Source organism: Chiloscyllium plagiosum, unplaced genomic scaffold, assembly GCF_037043375.1.
Source record: "Chiloscyllium plagiosum isolate Xiang-an unplaced genomic scaffold, Cpla_swu_hap1 HiC_scaffold_37, whole genome shotgun sequence".
Classification (NCBI taxonomy): domain Eukaryota; kingdom Metazoa; phylum Chordata; class Chondrichthyes; order Orectolobiformes; family Hemiscylliidae; genus Chiloscyllium; species Chiloscyllium plagiosum.
Window position 1 is genome coordinate 31,009,369 of NW_028270175.1, and position 13,094 is coordinate 31,022,462.

Below are 13,094 nucleotides of genomic sequence, written 5' to 3' on the forward strand. Positions count from 1 at the left end.
AGCGAGTATGAGGATTTTTGTATTAAATTAAAAAGCAGAATATCAAAAGTAATACCTATAATTGTGTGTGTGTGTGATAACTTTATGCCAGTTAGCTTAATGTCTGTTGAGGGGAAGATATTAGAAGCTGTTGTGAAAACTCAAACATATTACAGAAAATAAAAGTGCATGATTCATGGGGTATCAGGAATCAGGCAGCAGGTAAAATGATCATTTTCTGGCAAAGTGTAATGAGTGGTGTGATACAGGGATCATTGCTGCAGCCTCAACCTTTTACAGTTAAAAAAATTAGATAAGGAAACCAAAGCTATAATTACTAACTTTGCTGATTACACGCGGGTTGGTGGGAAATTAGGCTGTGAGGTGTACATAAGTAGGCTAGAAAGGGATACAAGTATTTTATGTGAGTGGACAAAGATCTGGTAAATGGAGTATAACATGGGAAAATGTGAAATTGTCCATTTTAGTAAGCTGTAACTATATTTTCTAATCCACCTGTCTAGGGATGGTATTACACACCACTTGAGCAGGTGAGGCTTGAACCCTATCCTCCTGCCTCAGTGATAGGGTCACTATCAATGCATCACAAGAACCGTCAAACTCGTTCTTTTTATCCAGAAGAGCTCTTATACAAAACTGAACCGTTTTCTCCCACCACCAAATCACCATGGTTTTTTTTTCACTATTAATCGCTACCAGTAAATCACCCATGCAGCCAATTAGATATTGATATATAATGCCTGTTACAGGAAATGCAAAGTATCAAAAGTGAGGGAGTGGTAGGGAGAGCAGGAAGGGGCTGAATCAAAGTGAAGTTGGAGTGGGAAATAAAGCACTATATCCCCTGTGGTACTCACCTCTCTCTCTAAAGGCATCAAGAGCATCAATGGTTACCATATGCTCTCTCCGATGACACCCAAAACAGCGGCAAAGAATAGGCAGATAATCAAACTAGTTTTCATATTATGGTCTAAATTCATATCACCTACATTAAATTCAACCCAATTTTGCTGTTGGAACAGGAATCTTGGTAACATTATCAAGCACAATAGCTTGGAGCATTTAATGGAACTCTTAACTAAATAGCTGAATTAAAGTCTGAAAGTTCTTCAGACCTGTAGCTTAGTTTCTACCTCCAGCTGTATTTTGTAACACAGTGGTGAGCCAAAGAGAGAGACGGCTGTGTTGCATATTTGAAGCATTTGACAATATTTAGAGTTGGCTAGATGGCTGGTTTGCATTGCGCAGTGACGCCAACAGTGTGGGTTCAATTTCTGTCACTGATGAGGTCACCAGGAAGGCCCCACATTCCCAACCCCAGCCTTCGCCTGAGGCATGGTGAACCTCAGGTTATACTTACCACCAGCTGTCTCTCTCTGATGTGAGAACAGCCTATGGCCTCATAGATTTATAGATCTTTACCACACAGATGGAAGCCATTCAGCCCATCATGTCGATGTCAGTCAACAAAGATCTGACTGCATTAATCCTGTTTTTCAGCCCTTGTCCCATATCCCGGGAGACTATGGCAATGCAAATGACTCTCTAAGTACTGCTTAAGTGTTATGAGGGTTTGTGATTCAACTATCTTTTCAGGCAGTAACTTACAGATTCCCACAACCATCTGGGGAGAAACATTTCTCCTCAACTCTTCTCTTAATCTTTGACTTCTCACCTTAAATCTATGCCTCCTGGTTTTTGGTCCCTCTACTAATGGAACAAGTGCTGTGCCATGCACCTTCTCTATGACCCTCATTATCTTATGCATTTCTATCAGGTTCCCTCTCAATCTTTGTTGTTCCAAGGAAAACAACCCCAGCCTATCCAATCTTCCCTCATAGCTCAGGCAGCATCCTGATAAATCTCCTCTGCACCTGTGTCTTTTGCTATCACACCCATCCTATAAAATGGTGACTGGAACTGCACTGATCCATTGGGAATATGGAAACTTTCGCTTCTCTTTCATTTATAAATATTCTCTTCCCTTCCAAAAGGTGCATATTGTTTCCTAAACTTGTAACCTAAACTCTATTCTACATGGTATGCTGTTGACTGTAGGATTTACTGCAGTTACAGATACAGGGTTTAACCATCTCATTCCTGCCTTTGGTTGTTTTTAAGATAGTGAGACCCATGGAATATATTCACTGCTTGATGATTGTTCTTGAGAAGCTAATTTCCCCTCATTTGTCTCTCTTTAGACCCAGACAATTTAGATTTCACAACTTGTTTGATCAATGTGTTTCATTCTTCTGTAACCTAATTTTATGGAATTCAGAGTTTTATGACCTGAATAAGTTCTATTCTCAAAAATTTCCGTCCATCTCTGTCTTCCTTCAGCTGTTCTGTTTTGCATTTTCCAACTTCCCTTTTGTCTGTCTCACTTATGCATCCTTAATTGATTTCAGATTAATTCATTGAGCACAGTCACCCAGCACAGATAGCACCTCAGCAGCACCTTCTAAATCCATGACCTTCGCCATCTAGAAGGACCTCATCAAGTCCATGTTACTTTCTAAACCGTCCATCACCCTGACTTAACACCATATCATCAACACAGAATTCCAGAACTCTGGTCCTAACAACATAGAAATGTCCTTATGCCACATGGACAGTAGCAGCTTAAGAAGGCAGCTTACCACCCTCTTCCGGAAGGCATTTTGGATATGGACAATAAATGCTGGCCTAGCCAGTAATACCCAAATCAAGTGAACAAATATTAAAAGAAAAGTACAATTACTTTAATTTGTACCCCCATCAACTTTGCTGCCCTTGCTCGTCTGTTTCAACTGCTAAAGCCATAATTTTATATTATTAATAAACTGATGGAAATCCTAGTGCTGTGTGAGGAACCATTACAGACCTTGACTGATATTGCGGCTAGCAGTAGACCGATTCTCAAAGCACTGATGCAAGCTGGGTGCAATCCCATTGGTACAGAACACCCCCAGTTATTTGTCTGACTGTTCCTTCTTCAGTTCCTTCACAGCCAGCCTTCAGCAGATGTCCATGGATCAAGCTCATTTCACTCCTCCCATTTTCTCTGTGTTTGGGGAATGAAGCCAATTGTAGATCTCTGGAACCTTGATTATTTGAGCAGAATTGGGAACAAGCCTAGGACCTCCTTGGTTTATGTGGCTGAATACCATAGCAGCTGGTGAATTTATCTGTTTTTTATTATCAAAAAAATATATAGCCTGGAGGACATTGTTAACAAGATTACACTGTAACTTACTTCATTTCCTTCCAAGCCAAGCACCAAACAACTATTCGCAGTTGAAATCGAGAATATGTAGCCTACATTATCAATCTAAAAGAGAGAAATGATCTTCTGTTGTGTGTTCTGAATGATAACATCAAGATTGACCTGATGCTGTGTGATTAGAGTTGAGATAAGTGAGTCTAGAACAGAAAAATGACTGAAAGTACAACTTTTACAAAAATAACTGCGTTTGCCAAATTTGTGTCAAATTAGCAAAATCAACTTTGTCATGACAATACAATATCTTGTATCAATGAACTAAGAACAAGAGGTCTTTTGTGAATTGGAGTTATTGCATGTGTTCACACAATAGAAAGCTAAAAATTATTTAGGTTGATCTCAATGAGTAACGCACTGTGCCACAGATATAGCTGGGATGGAACTTTTCCTCTTGAGTCATGCGAATTGGAACTTTTTCTTGATCTTACAGATGATATTACATTTGCACTATTGCAATTGTGCATTGATAATGCATTTGATATTTCATGGAGAGCTTATGATTGCCATTTCCATTTATCCATCATGTTTTGCAATGAAATTTAAGGGTAGAGAAAGAAACAGAGCAGACAAAGGAGGCAGTTTAGAATCAAATTAGACTCAGAAAGAAAAATAAAGAGAGAGAAAGGGTAGATTAAAAGAGAGTGTGAAAGAGCATAAATAGACTTGAAAGGATGCAGAAAAGATTTACAGGATGTTGTCAGGGTTGGAGGGTTTGAGCAATACGGAGAGGCTGAATAGGCTGAGTTGTTTTTCCTGGAGTGTCAGAGGCTGAGGGGTGACGTTATAGAGGTTTATAAAATCATGACAGGCATGGTTAGGGTGAACAGCCAAGGTCTTTTTCCCAGGATAAGGGACTCCAAAACTAGAGGAGATAGGTTTAAGAGGGAAAAGATTTAAAAGGGACCTAAGGGGCAACCTTTTCACACAGAAGGTGGCACGTGTATGGAATGAGCTGCCAGAGGAGGTAGTGGAGGCTGGTACAATTACAACATTTAAAGGCATCTGGTTGGGTAAGTGAATAGGAAGGGTTTAAAGGGATATGGGGCAGATGAACACAAATAGGACTAGATTTATTTAAGATATCTGGTTGGCAGGCTTTGTTTCCATCTCTATGACTCTCTGAGAAGGAAAACAATTTTTGAAAAAGCAAGCAGAAAAGAACATTGCAACACAACTGTCTTTAAGAAGTTAAAAGTGAATGATTAGCGGGGATAGATTTGTGAAATTCAAATGTTCTTACTTGAAGACTGCATCCCAGAATTATTTTATATTGAACTCCAATACATAGAGTCATAGGGTTATAGAGATGTACAGCACGGAAACAGACCTTTCAGTCCAACTCGTCCATGCCGACCAGATATGCCGACCCAATCTAGCACCTGGCCCATATCCATCCAAACTCTTCCTATTCATAAAAGCAAATTACTGCGGTTGCTGGAATCTGAAACCAAAAGAGAAAATGCTGGAAAATCTCAGTAGGTCTGGCAGCATCTGTAAGGAGAGAAAAGAGCTGACGTTTTGAGTCTGGCTGACCTTTAACAAAGGGTCAGTTAGACTCGAAACGTCAGCTCTTTTCTCTCCTTCCTATTCATATACCGATCCAGATGCCTTTCAAGTGTTGCAATTGTATTAGCCTCCATCTGAAGTATTGACTGCATCTCCATTCTTGAGAAGTTCCAAAGATAGTAATTAAGTTGAAACCAAGAAATTAAATTGTGAACAAACTGGAGTCAAATTTTTACAGGGCTCTGATGAGATTTCAAAATGTGGAAGGCAATTGATGAAATTTCCATATTTACCTAGAGGCTAGCCATGGCTGAATGGTAGCATTCTTGCACTTGAGTCAGAAGGCTTTGAGTTAAAAAAAAAGAGCCTGCATTTAAAAGGTGCCTCAAAATATTGCAAAGCACTTATAGTTAATGAAGTCCCACTCTTAATGTGTGAACACACAATCTCGGCTGACACACCATTTTGGTTAGCTCGCTCTCAGTTGGACACAAAATATGCTATTTCAGACTTGAGTGTGGACATATTCCCTGGAGTCCTAACCAGTATTTATCCCACAACCAACTTCTTAACAAAGCTTATCTTCTTATTACCACATCGTTGTATGTGAAACTTTACAGTGCTCGAATTGGTTGGAGCTCTTTGCTTCACTTCAAAAGTATTTGATCTGCTGTAAAGTGCTTTGGAAAATGCTGAGGCAATGAAAGCCAATATAAAAATGCAAGTTCTTTCTTTTCAAACTGGTACAGATGAATTATTCCTTACGTATGGTGAAACGGCCTGGAGAACAAAAGGTCACAATTCTAACAGACATTAGAGTTGAGGAAAAATGTTTTTGAAGAATTTTGTATCAAAGTATACATGGAGGAATAATAAGTTGCATGCACTGTTTTACAAAGAAAATATTGAACCAAATAGTGAGAAAATTGGTAGATGGTGTTAACTTTGATATACAAGCCCACAGCCTGGGCCTAATATCTTTTCCAGTAACAGAAAATTTGTAAGTGTTAGTGCACAATGTTGTACAAAGCATTAGATCATATTCAAATGGAATTCAGCTTCCATGCTTTGCAGGTTCAGCTATAATCACAGGTTGACAGACGGTTTTCAAGGTAACAAGCTCTCTGGAAATAGAGGCTCATTGAAAAGGGTGACCTAGTAATTGACTCGAAGGTTACAACTCTGCCACATTTTTGTTTTGCTGCAAATTTCTGCTCAGTGTCAAGTCAAAATAGGTTTCACTTATACTGATATCAGAGGATCATTCTGAAGTTTGAGGCCATGGAAGCACATTAAGAGGCCAGTCAGTATTACAACATTGCTGATTTGTTTCACTGTACTTACATGGTTGATTTTTGAGCAGAGATGTTTCCAAAGATGACAACTTTTTTGCCTGTGCTTTGGTGAAGATTCACATAGACCTGTAGCTGATGCTACAGAATGCCAAAGGTCAACAGTTACTTTGTTGCCTGCCTGCCATTTTAAACTGATGATTACCAGCACCGTTGAGAGCTGTCACTGACAACAGTGCTAAAAATAGATTAGTGGGGAACTTTGTGCCGTCTCCTGTGGCATGTTTGGTGGTGGGAATATTTAAGATGGCAGGAGAATGGCTTGTGCTTCATTCCGGATCAAGTCCAGGCAGGAAAGCTCATGGATGACTTTTTGGTGACCACTAGGCGAAAGTGAGTACTGCAGATGCTGGAGATTAGAGACAAGAATGTGGTGCTGGAAAAGCACAGCAGGTCAGGCAGCATCCGAGGAGCAGGAAATCGACGTTTCAGGCAAAAGCCCTTCATCAGGAATGAGGCCACTGTTAATGCCCAGTTAAAGGTCTTATTTCTCTGGTACTTATTTTCACTCACCAGCAGGCTAGGGACCTGTCTTATGGGAAGCCCGAAAATCAAATCTTTGGGGATAGAGGGACCCAGAATTGGGAAGATGGTGGGCCCACTGAAAGCCAATCCCCTCCCCATTTTTCAGTTTTACAGAGCATTAGTAGGGTCACATCTGGAATACCATGCCCAGTATTTGTTTGCATATTTAAGATGGGCTGTAAATGCATTGCAGTAAGTTCAGGGAAGGTTGACCAGACTAAAACCTGGAATGGGTAGGTTGTCTTATGAGTAAAAGTCCTTCTTCGTATGTTTGCATGACCATTCCATTCCTTTCTACCTCTTCCATGACCCTCACACTCCCACGATTCCCCCTCCCAACCTCACTTACCTCAGTTCATTGGTGATTCTGGGACTCAGGTGGCTGCAACCAGCAGTAGCCACTGTCTCCAGATGGCAATGCTGAGTAATGCATGGCTGCCAGCCTTTGTTTAGTTGACAGCTCTCGGGAGTGAGGGGAGGTTGTTGAATGATCCTTGATCTGCTTCTGCCCAATTCAGGGGCTGACTGACATTATTCAACAAGGGTTATTATCTCTGACCAGACAGCCAGGCTTATATTACATTCTGCTGATGGACCAGTAGCTGTTACGTTATTGTAGACAAAGCATGTTATCCAGAGGGCTTACTAAAAGAATAAAGCCTCAAAATTTCACAGATTTGAACAAACAACGATAAACAATGTTGGAACAGTAATGCAATCTACATGTGCAACTTCTTTCAAACAGCCAGAATTAATGCAGAAAATATGGTTATTGACTGTGATCGAACACCCCACCATGCACATCAAATAGCATATACCATCAAACAGAGTCCACAGATTTCTCAGGAATGCCCCCACCCAGGCGTTAATGACACAGTGGGTCATCAAAACTCATTAAATTCCACAAGGGCTTGTATTTCTTCACTTTTCTGGCCTTGATGCTTCCTCTTAAGAATTGGTCCATCATGGACTGACTCTGGTGGGTCAACCTCATTTCCTGGCTCTAGCTCAGTTGGACTCCAAAACTGAAAGTTGTAAAGTAGTTAAGAGGAGTTCCTCAGCTTGTGTTGGGCTTTGTTAGAACACTGCAGCTGGCCCAGGGCAAAAATGTTAGCATAACAGTAAAGTAAGTTGAAAGACGTGCAAGTAAACCTATTGCTTCACCTGTGTTTGGGATTTTTAAGCTCAGGGCAGAACATCAACAATTACATGTTTTTTTTCACAAACCTTTCATGGTTAACCAAATGCAGTGAACATACATCAAATTTTTTTTTGAACTTATACTTTTATTTTGCTTTATGACCCACTGGAGTAGAGTACTCTGCTATTCATTGAGTTGTACCAAACATTAAAGACTTTTTAAAGGTAAACCATTTACCTGATTTTCAGACTAAGATTGTTAGAAAGCATGGACCAGGTATCTTTGCTAAACAAGCATTGTTATTTATTATAAGTAATTAGACCAGAATAAACAGAAAGAAAATATTGGCATATAACACTACTAAGTAAAACTCTAATCCCCTTATAAACTCCTGCTGCACATATAAATGCAGATAAACAAATGGGGAACATAGATTATTGATGGAGGTAGATAAAATTGGAAAGTCAGTTCAGAAGTCTATGTTTCCTGACTCCAATGTTGAGATGATGATTTTTGGCTGGCCAGGCCATTGGTGTTCAAAAGTCTTTCTTCTGGAATCTTACTCTCATTGTTAAAAGCGTAGAGGTACTTGGAAAATGTACTTGGAAATTCAAATGGCTTACAGCTCAACTACTGCTGAAAGAAAGATAACTGTTTTTCTTCAAGTTTAAATTGAGTTTTTTTTTCACTACAGAGAATAAGCAGCTTCTGCTGGGGAGAACAACTGCACACCTTTTATGCTTCTTTCTCTCTCTGTATGTCTGTGTCTATAACCTGTTTCCAGTTCCTGCTGAGAAACAGTCAGCTTCACTTGTAAATAAGTCTTTGGTTCCTGATTGTCTGCACATTGTGCAACCCACAGCCACAGAATTCTTAATAGGTATCAAATTTCTTGCTGTGAAATTATGCAGCCATCCTGGTAAATTCCTGTTGTCAAAAACAAAACTCTTTCTCTTTGTGATCTATAGTTTCAAAACACACAAAGCTAAAAAAACATAGTTCTTACAATTGTACCATGCATTTTCTGGTGTAACTGCAAACTAATGCTCTGCTGGTACCCTCTCTGGATGAGAATTTATCATGTTATATGACTTCAGCATAGCTTGCTCAACTTGAATACTGAGGAACATGGGTTTCTCACTTTTCTGTTCGGTTATTAGAAATGTGCTTTCAAAGGGCCTTTTATGTTTGCTGTGGAAAGCCTATATTTCTGATTAACAGCTAGCTTCAAAATTGGCTTCTTCAACTATTTCCTCCAGGATAGATTTTGTCACTTCAGCTAAGTAAACAGCATTGAGGACATTTTGCTTTTTTCACCCAAATCATTTTCTTGTTTATCTGAGCATTTTTTTCTCTGCATACATTCATTTTCTTCCCATTGATTCTTCAAAAAGCAGAGACTTCATTTCCACTTTTTTTGCAATTATCTTCAAATGTTTCTTTACTCTGTTTTGTCCAAATCCTTTACACTTTGGTTTATCGTTTCATTCAGTTTTGCAATAGTCAGTTCAGTTGCCTTGGTTTCTGAATCATCTTTCGAGCCCTTATACAGATTTATCCACTTCCTATTGGTATTCTGTTCATTTCAGAATTCTTTTCTCGGTGGTTACTGACTGCTGTTTAGACATTTCCAACCTACTTATCAGCTCCCCAATTTGTTCCTTAAAATTCTCTGTAGCTGTTTTTAAAGCCTGGATCTACTCTCCCATACTATAAATCTCATCTTTCTTGTCCAGATGGCACTGGCAATTCAAAACTTTAATTGGTCTTTTCAAGATTAAAGTCCAGTAGCTTGCTTGGATATTTAATTTTGCATTAGACCAATTGGTCTGAGTCATCAGCAATTCCTTCCATTCAAAACATTTTCTCCCACTAGTTCAAATGACTTCTGTTCCAAGTTTCAGTTGAAGATCTTTAATTGAATTTGTTTCTAAATGTTTATCATTAAGGTGAGTTCAAGTGCTCATTCAATTGTATTTCTTCCTGTAACTGGTGCTCAATTGTTGTTACTAGTTTACATTTCTCATAAGCAAACTCATTTATTGTGCATTAAACTTACTTCTCTACAATCATCAGATTTCTTGAGTAGAGCCTTTTCATTCATTGCTTTTGGCATCTTTGCACTTCTGAAACTAACTTTTCTTGGTCCTGGCCTAGTCATTTATCCATTTTATCAAGTGTAGCCATATAATCTTGGGCTACAACTGTTGCATAAGTGGGGAATAATCTAAAATACACCTTTTACAAAATCTCTGGTCATTTCAGCTGGTTCTTTTCAAATTTTCAGGCATGCCAATTGTTTCATGCCTGCCTGCCCACTAGAACCCTACATTTTGATGGAGCCACAGTGGGAATTCCTGGAGATTTCTTCAGAAATAAAGCCATAAGATTCCATTTTTGTGAGCAAACAACAATATACTTGACTCAATATCATTAGCACAAAAATACAATCTACAAAACACATATGACTTATTTATAATACCCAGAGTTAATCAGTGATAAGGATAGAAAATAGCCCAGAGTGCACATCAAATAGGAAATATGATCAAGACAGGTTCCTTGGCCTTTCAGTAACTTCTTCCCTACCCTTCGGCCCAGACACTAATGACACAACAGGTCATCAAATCTCATTAAACTTCACAGGAGATTATCATAGAATAATAGAATCCATACAGTGTGGAAACAGGCTGTTTGGCACAACAAGTCCACACCGACACTCTGAAGAGTAACCCACTCAGACCCATTTCCCCTACCCTATTACTCTGCTACAATTCCCCCTGACTAATGCACCTAACCTACACATCTCTGAACACTATGGACAATTTAACATGGCCAATTCACCTAACCTGCACATCTTTGGACTGTGGGAGGAAACTGGAGCACCCGGAGGAAATCCTCGCAGACACGGGGAGAATGTGCAAACTCCACAGTCAGTCACCTGAGGCTGGAATTATATTTCTTCACTTTTGCTGATCTGGCCTTGAAACCCGCTCTCAACAATTGCTCCAGTACTGACTGTTTCAATAATTGGTCCTGTTCTGGTTGATTCTTTTCTTGGGTCTAGGTTCCTCTGGACTCGGAAACTGCCTTCCAGTACTCACTCAAAAATATAACTCTAGCTCTTCACTGACAGATAGTTTCACCAAGCTAAAACTGCCCTGGTGATTTGCCTGCACCTTAATGTTACTCAGTTGCCTCTTGTAAATACTGCCCATATGCTTTTCGTACCTCTCTCTCTCACCTGTACTGGATTGTTAGCATCACACAGCTTCTGCTGAGCTATCTCCCTAACCTCCCTCTTGCCCCATCTCCCCACTTGCTCCCAGGACTTCCTTAACCCTCACTACTTAAGAGTTATTCAACTACACTAGGACTTCTGTTCTGGTGAGGCACAAAACCTGTTTAGTTCAGATGTCTTCAGCAGCGTTACCTGCCTCTGTTCCTGTGTCTCCTTCAAATGGCTGTAACTTTTAAACTCCTCTTCAATCGCCCTTGATCTGTACCGAGTGACATATTGAAAGCCTTTCAATAAGCCCTGCCCCATAACTAACTACCTATCCACCCTTGGAACTGAGTGATCAGCAAAAGCTAAATTCACAGCTTGCTATATTCCCTATACAATTAAATGCAACAGAAAATGGATGGGACACAGACCTTTCCAACAGTAGGTAACACAAGGCTCATGCTGGTTCTCCCATCACCTACAATAAATTTTATCCATAGTTTCCTCATTCATTACTGCTCTGAAATGCCTTCTTTGTCTTCTCTTCAAGTTCCTTGTATGCCACATCTCTCAACCATCTTTCTTGCAACCTAACTGTGCTGTAATCATTGAAATATCTTTCTTGAATTTATTGCTCCCAGTTGAACTCTTTATTTCCTTCATTGTTTTGTTATGTTAGTCAAAAAATAGACTGACTAAGCCAAACTTACTTAGGTAACATTAAACTTTAGTGCACTGTGCTCAATAATGCACAGTAGCACACCGACTCCAAGCAGTAAAGACTAGTTAGCTCAATGTCTTGGGGAAGGTGTTTGAAACAACCATCAAAGAAGTTATAACTGGGCACCTGGAAAAATCTCCAGATAGTTGGGAAGAATCAGTATGGTTTTATGAAAAGGAAATTGCCTTTAACCAATTTATTGGAATTCATTGAGTATCAAATGCTGTGGATAAAAGGGAGCCTTTGACCAGAGAACATTTGAAAAGAGTCCACATAAATGGTTATTGGCTCAGGTATGGGCAATAACATACTAATATGGATAGATGTTTAGATGATAGTCTAGTTGGCTGAAAATGCATAAATGACTCCTTGTCTGATTGGTGGAATGTGATTAGTGGGATCCTGTGGGCATCTGTGAAGGAGCCTTAACTTTTTACAATTTATATCAGCTACTGAGATGAGGCGACTCAAGGCAGATGGCTAACTTTGCAAATGATTCAAAGATAGGGAGGAAAATGTGTGGGGAAGATGACATAATACGGACGTAGAATTATGTGATATAGGTGGAGTAAGTAAGTGAGCAAAAATTTGGGAAAATGTGAAATTGTTCACTTTGACAGGAAGAAAACAAAAGCAAGATATTTCTTAAATGGTGAAAAGCTGCAGAATTCAAAAGTGTAGAGCGATCTAGGAGTTCTAGTACATGAATCAAACAGAGACACGCACAAGAATTTCTAGAAGCATGGCATTCCATCTGGAACTCTATCAACAAACATATCAAGTTAGACCCCATCTACCGCCCTTTGAGAAAAAGAACAGGAAATGACATCACCACAGGAAATGATATCACAAACACAAAGAAACCCAAACATATAAATAGAAAGCAGGAATCATGTACAGTTCTTCGCCTGAGGCCCAGCGAAGAGGTTACCTAGTAGATTGACGAAACGTCTGGAAATGAACCTTCCAGCTCAGTGAGCAATATATTCAGAATTACATATTACTTGTTCAGTTTCAAAGTCACTGATTAGAGGCAACTGATTATAGAAATGTATGGGCTACAATAATTGACTGTTTCCAGACTTGAGTTACTTTGTTGCAGAGAGATCATGACAGACCCTGCCTCTGAATTGCTCCAGGAGAAAGTGAGGGTTGCAGATGCTGGAGATCAGAGCTGAAAATGTGTTGCTGGAAAAGCGCAGCAGGTCAGGCAGCATCCAAGGAGCAGGAGAATCGACGTTTCGGGCATGAGCCCTTCTTCAGGAATTCCTGAAGAAGGGCTCATGCCCGAAACGTCGATTCTCCTGCTCCTTGGATGCTGCCTGACCTGCTGCGCTTTTCCAGCAACACATTTTCAGCTCTGA